Source organism: Triticum dicoccoides, chromosome 3A (assembly GCF_002162155.2).
Source record: "Triticum dicoccoides isolate Atlit2015 ecotype Zavitan chromosome 3A, WEW_v2.0, whole genome shotgun sequence".
Taxonomy (NCBI): domain Eukaryota; kingdom Viridiplantae; phylum Streptophyta; class Magnoliopsida; order Poales; family Poaceae; genus Triticum; species Triticum dicoccoides.
Window position 1 is genome coordinate 579,957,751 of NC_041384.1, and position 8,580 is coordinate 579,966,330.

Below are 8,580 nucleotides of genomic sequence, written 5' to 3' on the forward strand. Positions count from 1 at the left end.
TTGCATTCACTTGGCTTTAAAGAGACGGGCACAAAACCATTCTTGGTCGCGCTGAGAAAATCAAATTCTGATAAGTCACATCCCGTCAAGCAAGTAGCATTGGGATGTTGCCAATCCACCGATGCATCGGCCAAAGCAACACATGCCGAGTTATCCGCATGAATAACTTCCACTTCATCATCAACCCACTGAATCAAAAACTGGTGCATAGTGGATGGCATGCACTGGTTTGCATGAACCCAATCGCGGCCTAGTATGACGTTGTAGTTACCTTGCACCTCAGTGACAAAGAATGCAGTAGCCAAAGTTTTGCTTCCGACTGTAAGTTCCACATACATCACACCTTTGGCTTCAGTTTTCTCTTTGCCTTCAAATCCATTGAGCACCATATTGGTCTTGATCAATTCTTCATCAGGCAAACCCAATTCCTTGAAGACCGAATAGGGCATAAGATTTACCACAGCACCACCATCAACAAGCATCCAAGTGAGCAGTGACCCATTGATATGACCTCTGAGATATAATGGTTTAAGATGCGTTACTGGTTCTTTTGGCTTCTCGAATATTGCGTTTTTAGGGCAAAAATTCAGCTGAGCCACCTCCCCTTCTTCATCTACAGCACGAAACTCAGCAGGTAAGTAATACACCATATTGATATCCATACCTTCATGAACCGGCGTAGACTCATAGTCCAACATATCAGCCTCCTCCTCGAGTGCATCCACAAATTCTGAAATTTGTCCGAGTGAAGGAGAAGCAATAGGTAACGTAGACAATGCAATGATTGCGTCATCCTCTTTTGGTAGTGTAGGTGTTGCTGTGATAGGTGTAGAAGTCACAGCATCTTGTATTTGTTTGGGCCTCCACACTTGTTTTATAGGTACCATAGGCCGAGTGTCATTGAACAACTTATCCCTTTGCTTCTCGGCCTCTTGTTCTGCCATCTCTTGACTCCTTAACCTCTGTAGTTTCCTCTTTTGTGTCTTTCTTAGCCCTGGAGGACACCACTTTGGCTGAGTGCATTTAGGATCTCTCATTTTTACTCGACTGGCGCTTGCTTCATGGTCATTAGCCGAGTGCTTTGGCGCCATAAAAAGTATCGGCTCAGTCGGATTGCTATGCACAATCGGCTGCTGTATGGCGAATGTTTCGGTGCCCAAGATAAGTGAGTCGGCATCCATTTTCTCCTTGCCTTTTCCCAACTCAACTGCTGCAACACTTGGTGATTTAACACGCCATTCTTTTCGACTTTCCAGATGCATGAAATTTCCACTCGGGCGCACCTTTTTACTCTGATGGAATCCACTCGAATGGATGTCACTCGGATGGAATCCACTCGGATGGAATTCAGTCGGATGGAATCTACTTGACCACATTTTTTCACTCGGATGACTTCCACCTGGGTGCATTCTTACACTCAGATAATTTCCATCCGGTCGCATGTTTTGACCAGCCGACTGATAGCCACCAATGTTCAGTCGGCCTCTATATGAATAGTCAAGTTGATCCCAAACAGATTGTGTATGCTCTTCTGGAAACGGCACCCTTGGTCCACTCGGTTTCATATACTGACTGAACATATCAGCTGATGGTGACCTTGGTCGCTTCAGATGAGTCGGCCGATTAAAGCTAGAACCGGCCGACTGGTTGGTGTACTTGGACAGCAACATATCAAAAGTTGGTTTGATCCGCTTGCGTTGTACTTTAACTTCATTCCTTTTCCACTTGCCAATTTCTGGACTCTTGGGCTTGACAAATCTCACACGAGCATTTTCTTGCACTTGCACTTGCCCCCCGAGTGTAGGATTCTTGATGGTGATTTTGATCACTTCCTTGCCATCAGGTTGCTTACCAAGCACAACCTGTCTCCCCAAGACCTTGTTGTCCTCCTTGTCTTTCCTGGGCTCACCAACAATGACATTAGCTTTATTAGCAGATTCGGCTACCTCCGGCCGAATGAGTAGCTTCTTCCCCTCCAAATCCATGGTATTCATTGGAAAAGGCTGTTTATCAACTTGCATCTCAGAAAAGTTCAATCGTCCGTCATTAATGGCCGATTGTATCTGTCGTTGAAAAACATTGCAATCATTAGTAGCATGAGAAAAAGAATTATGATACTTGCAATAAGCACACCGTTTTAGCTCTTCAAACGGCGGTAAAGTATGAGATATTCTAATAATGTTAGCCTGCAGCAAAGCATCAAATATTCTATCACACTTAGCAAGGTTAAAAGTGAACTTCATCTCTTCATCACGATTCTTATGAATCGGTTTCAGATCATTGCAAGTAAAGGGTTTGGCCTTAGATGGCCAAACAAATTAATTAGCAAAAACATCACCCTCATCGTTCGAATGATCACTGTCATATTCCACCATATTCATCTTCGGACAATCGGCTTTGTATCTATGTACTTCTTTGAGGTCTTTGCTTCGGCTTTCCTGAGCCAAAGCCCTTTGTAAGACTTGCTTGATATTTAAAAACTCATAGCCTTCTAGCTTTTCTCTAATGGGAGTTCTCAAACCACTCAGCACTAGGTCTGCCAAGTCCCTCTCGGTTATCACCAAACTAAAACACCGGTTTTTTGTTTCTCTGAATCTCTTGACGTAATCGGAGACCAATTCATCATGCTTCTGTTTAACCGATGTTAGATGTGACAACTTGAGTTCATTGTCACCGCTATAAAAGTGATCATGAAACTTCTGCTCTAGCTGCGACCAAACCCGAATGGAACCATGTGGTAAAGAAGAAAACCATGAAAATGCGATACCAGTTAATGATAAAGGAAATAAACGCACTTTGAATTCATTCAATGAGCTTGCCTCACCCAATTGTGCTAAATATTGACTAACATGCTCCCATGTGGTTTTGTGCCCTCTCCATTGAACTTAACAAAATCTAGAATCTTATATCCCGGAGGGCACTGGATGGCATCAAAGTACTCGGGGTACGGCTTTTGGTAAATCCGATTCCGAGGTAACTCAACTCCAAAATTTTCTTGAAGCATTTTAGCCATCTCCTCTCTAAGATTAGCTAGACCATCATCCATAGTGGACGATGCAGCTTGTGGCAGTGGCACAGAAGGAGTAGGGTTACTAGTTGTAGGTAGGAATTGTGGTATGTACGTCGACCCATAATTTGGTAGTGGTCGAGTGGATGTAGCTGTAAGTAGGGTTTGGTTCGGCGTTGCCACCGAACCTGTCATGCTCATAATAGGATTAATGGGTGCAGCCATAATCTGATTTGTTTGGGTAGGATAATAAGCCATCGGCACGGGAGGCGCCGATGAAATGGGTAAAGCCAGAATAGGGTTTTGCACACTAGCAGCTACACCGTCATTACCACTAGCCGATTGAGATATATTCTTCTGAGCATTAGTATTTTCTATGAAAGTTTGATAGACTAGATTGTTACCATCAGCAATACTACTCTCCATCTTAGCCCACTGCTCAGGAGAAAAAGTAGTACTCACAGAGGGTTTAACCTGCTCGGCTTGAAGAGGAGGGAACTTGATTTCTTCAATCGGAGTGATGTTGCCTTGGCAATCTTTCTTGAATTTTGCAAGGAACTCCTGCAGGTCCTTCTCCTCGCGCGCCTTCTTGTACTCCTCATAGACTTGGCGACGATCGGCCAATATCTCATCAAGACTGGGCTTAATGATGTTATCGGCGTCTACCTCAGATGGCTTGGGAAGATCGGACATGGTGGATGATGATGATTGATCTTCGTTCCCCAGCAGAGTCGCCAAAAAGTGTGTTGACACATGAACACGTCACATGTACCCTCGACGCCGGGGGTGATGCACCGCAGCTCACGTCGAAGGAGACCCGACCGACAGCGCGATACGCAAGACAGTCGACGGGCGCTTTTGCAGACCCAAAAACCCCACACCCCCGGGGGGACCCCGTCAGGGAGTGCGGCGGCTATGGGCTGCCCTAGGTTGATTCGCTCGCCCCTAGAGCCTCGGGATTCGCAGCTCTCAAACACGAAGAACAGTGAAGAACGAGATAGAAAAACGGTGGAGAGATAGAACGTAGATGAAAAAGTAGTATATTGATTTGTTCGATTGTGTGTTGTTCAATCGGCTGTCACCCCCAACATATATAAGAGGCGGCTGGACTTCCCTTACAAGTAAAGGATTCATCTAGGATTTCCTTACAAGAAAAATTACATCAATTCACGTCCTAGAGTCCTAATTCTATTCCAACTCGGATTCAGTCTGAATCTGGCCCAAACTCTGTCTTCCTTCTTGCGCGGGCTGCCGGGCTTGCATATGATCTTTGATCGAGACGGCCCAAATATCAAACTTGTGCGCCTCGACGATACGAACAACTCTCATGTTGATCACTTTTTCAAATAAGGCCATCTTGAATACTTTTTGAGGTCATCTTTATCTTCTAGTCGGACTCGGTCTTGCAGTAGACTGGATTATCCGAGTCTCGTAGTGAATTTGTAGGCTATATATTATCTCTGATGATGATGACTCCAAAATCAAAGTTTACCATCTTGATGATACGCACAACTTCTGTATTGAACACTTCTTCGTCCAAGGTCATTTTGATAAACTTTCGAGCACATGTTCAATTTCACTCGGACTTGAGCTCATCCACTCGGATATTAGATACTTTCACTCGGATCGTCCGATTGGACTTTTTCACTCGGAAGACAACCTTTCACTCGGATGACTATATTTCCACTCGGAAGGCACTATCTTATTCAATCGGCAAGTTTTCTTCCGGATGGTAATCTTTTTACTTGGAATATTTTCACCTGGACGACAATTTCACTCGGATGATCATATTTCCACTCGGATGACTATATTTCCACTTGGATAATAATAAGTTCATCCGGTCAGCAAACTTTCACTCGACCGGGAAATTTTCACTCGACCGTAAACTTTCACTCGGATGGTAAACTTTTCACTCAGATTTCCGACTGAAAACATAGCCCGATCTTGATTTGTCTCTCGAGGCCTCATACGACCTCGGATTGAGACGAATTATATATGAAAATCGATCGGCTCGACCAGACGAAACTTTTCCATGTTGAAGATTTTTCGAATCAAGGCCGTCTTGATGGCCTAATTAATCGCGCAACCTATCAGACAAGTGTGTGGCACCTCGCGCCATATTTCCGTTGAGGTTCGGTCTGCAGTGTATTGCCTCTAACTTTTGCATATGAACTCGGATTGAGATGATTTATATATCAAAATCGATTGCCTCGACGAGACGAAGGCAATTCCTTAAGAGTGCTCCTTCATCCGAGGTCATCTTGAAGACGTGATTGGCCAAAAACCACTCGGAACATTGAATTATGCCACTCGGAGTATAGTTTCGGTCCGTAAGATAAAGTCGAATGAATATAACCGAAAAATCAAAGTGGTTCCACTCGGCGACGTGAATATGTTTATGCTGAAAACCCGTTCACTCAAGACCATCTTCATTGCAATCTGTATCTTGCCAAAATCAGGTGTCAACAGGGGAGCCCACGCAAGGTGGGTCTTCGAAGAGAAAGGCGGATGGCGACACTGCCCGGCCTTCGTCGAAGAGGCCCGGTTTTTAATATGCCCCATGGCAATCATACCGAATTGTGACTTTCCTTACTGCACCATATTTCAGGAAGAGCGTTCGCCGGACTATATCCAAAGATGTCGCCGGACATACGTCCACTAATCCGACCCCGGATCCTGCCTCGAAGCCCTTCTCTTCTTTCCCCTAAAGCCCATTAAGGCCCATTACTTCCCCAGGGGGTTCCGGTAACCTCCCGGTACTCCGGAAAATACCCGAAACACTTCGGAACCATTCTGGTGTCCGAATATAACCTTCCAATATATCGATATTTACCTCTTCACCATTTCTAGACTCCTTGTCATGTCCGTGATCTCATCCGGGACTCCGAACAAACGTCGGTCATCAAATCACATTACTCATAATACAAATCGTCATCGAACGTTAAGCGTGTGGACCCTAAGGGTTCAAGAACTATGTCGACATGACCGAGACACATCTCCGGTCAATAACCAATAGCGGAACCTGGATGCTCATATTGGCTCCTACATATTCTACGAAGATCTTTTACGGTCAAACCGCATAACAACATACGTTGTTCCCTTTGTCATCCGTATTTTACTTGCCCGAGATTCGATCGTCGGTATCATCATACCTAGCTCAATCTCGTCACCGGCAAGTCTCTTTACTCGTTCCGTAATGCATCATCTTGTAACTAACTCATTAGTCACATTGCTTGCAAGGCTCATAGTGATGTGCATTACCAACAGGGCCCAGAGATACCTCTCCGATAATCAGAGTGACAAACCCTAATCTTGATCTATGCCAACTCAACAAACACCATAGGAGACACCTGTAGAGCATCTTTATAATCACCCAGTTACTTGTGACGTTTGATACCACACAAGGTGTTCCTCCGGTATTCGGGAGTTGCATAATCTCATAGTCAGAGGAACATGTATAAGTCATGAAGAAAGCAATAGCACTAAAACTAAACGATCATTATGCTAAGCTAACGGATGGGTCTTGTCTATCACATCACTCTCTAATGATGTGATCTCGTTCATCAAGTGACAACACATGTCTATGGTTAGGAAACTTAACCATCTTTCATTAATGAGCTAGTCTAGTAGAGGCATACTAGGGACACTCTGTTTGTCTATGTATTCACACATGTACTAAGTTTCTGGTTAATACAATTCTAGCATGAATAATAAACATTTATCATGATATAAGGAAATATAAATACCAACTTTATTATTGCCTCTAGGGCATATTTCCTTCAGTCTCCCACTTGCACTAGAGTCAATAATCTAGTTCACATCGTCATGTGATTTAACACCAATAGTTCACATCTTTATGTGATTAGTTCACAACGCCATGTTACTAATACCCAAAGGGTTTACTAGAGTCAATAATCTTGTTCACATTGCTATGTGGTTAACACACAAAGAGTACTAAGGTGTGATCATGTTTTGGTTGTGAGAGAAGTTTAGTCAACGGGTTTGCCACATTCAGAGCCGTATGTATTTTGCAAATTTTCTACGTCTATAATGCTCTGCATGGATCTACTCTAGCTAATTGCTCCCACTTTCAATATGTATCCAGACTGAGACTTAGAGCCATCCGGATCAGTGTCAAAGCTTGCATTGATGTAACCCTTTACCATGAACTTTTTGTCACCTCCATAACCGAGAAACATGTCCGTATTCCACTAAAGATAATTTGACCGATGTCCAGTGATCCACTCCTGAATCACTATTGTACCCTCTTGCCAAACTCATGGTGAGGTACACAATAGGTCTGGTACACAGCATAGCACACTTCATAGAACCTATGGCTGAGGCATAGAGAATGACTTTTCATTCTCTTTCTATTTTTTGTCGTGGTCGGGTTTTGAGTCTTTACTCAACTTCACACCTTGTAACACAGGCAAGAACCCTTTCTTTGACTGATCCATTTTGAACTTGTTCAAAACTTTATCAAGGTATGTGCTTTGTGAAAGTTCAATTAAGCGTCCTGGTCTATCTCTATAGATCTTGATGCCCAATATATAAGCATCTTCATCGAGATCTTTCTTATTCAAGTATCATTTTATGCCCGATATTTGATTGGGAGGAGGATATGATGACTATCAACATATCATCGGGGAGGTTGTTGATGAAGTCTAGGCCTGCTGGAGTCGCTTGTGGTTCTTTCTCGACCCGCCACCGCTTGTTGGCAGCCTCGTTCTCCACCTCATCGGCGATGATGGAAACGTTTGTCTCCATATTCACGCCGTGCTCAGGTGCTTCAGCAGCCCCGGCGTTGCCACTCCCTCCGATGGGGCGCTTCGGCGGCATCCTCATACACTGAGGACTCAGAGCTGTTGGGGAACGCAGTAATTTCACAAAAAATCCTAAGCACACACAAGATCATGGTGATGTATAGCAACGAGAGGGGAGAGTGTTGTCTATGTACCCTCGTAGACCATAAGCGGAAGTGTTATGACAATGTGGTTGATGTAGTCGTACGTCTTCATGATCTGAATGATCCTAGTACCGAAAGTATGGCACCTCTGTGATCTGCACACGTTTGGCTCGGTGACATCCCACGAACTCTCGATCCAGCTGAGTGTCTAGGGAGAGCTTCGTGAGCATGACGGCATGATGACGGTGATGATGTAGCTACAGGCGCAGAGCTTCGCCTAAGCACTACGACGATATGACCGAGGTGGATTATGGTGGAGGGGGGCACCGCACACGGCTGGAAACAATCAACTTGTGTGTCCTAGGGTGCCCCCTGCCCCCCTATATAAAGGAGCAAGGGGGGAGGACGGCCGGCCCTAGTGGCGCTCCAAGGGAGGAGGAATCCTCCTCCTAGTAGGAGTAGGATTCCTCCTTTCCTAGTCCTACTAGGAGGAGATGGGGAAGGAAGGAAGGGAGAGGAAGAGGAGAAGGAAAGGGGGCGCGCCCCCCTCCCTAGTACAATTCAGACTCCCTATAGGGAGGGGGAACGGCTGCCCCTTGTGGGCTGCCTCCCCTCTTCCATATGGCCCATGAAGGCCCAACTTTCCCCGGGGAGGGGGGGGGGGGTT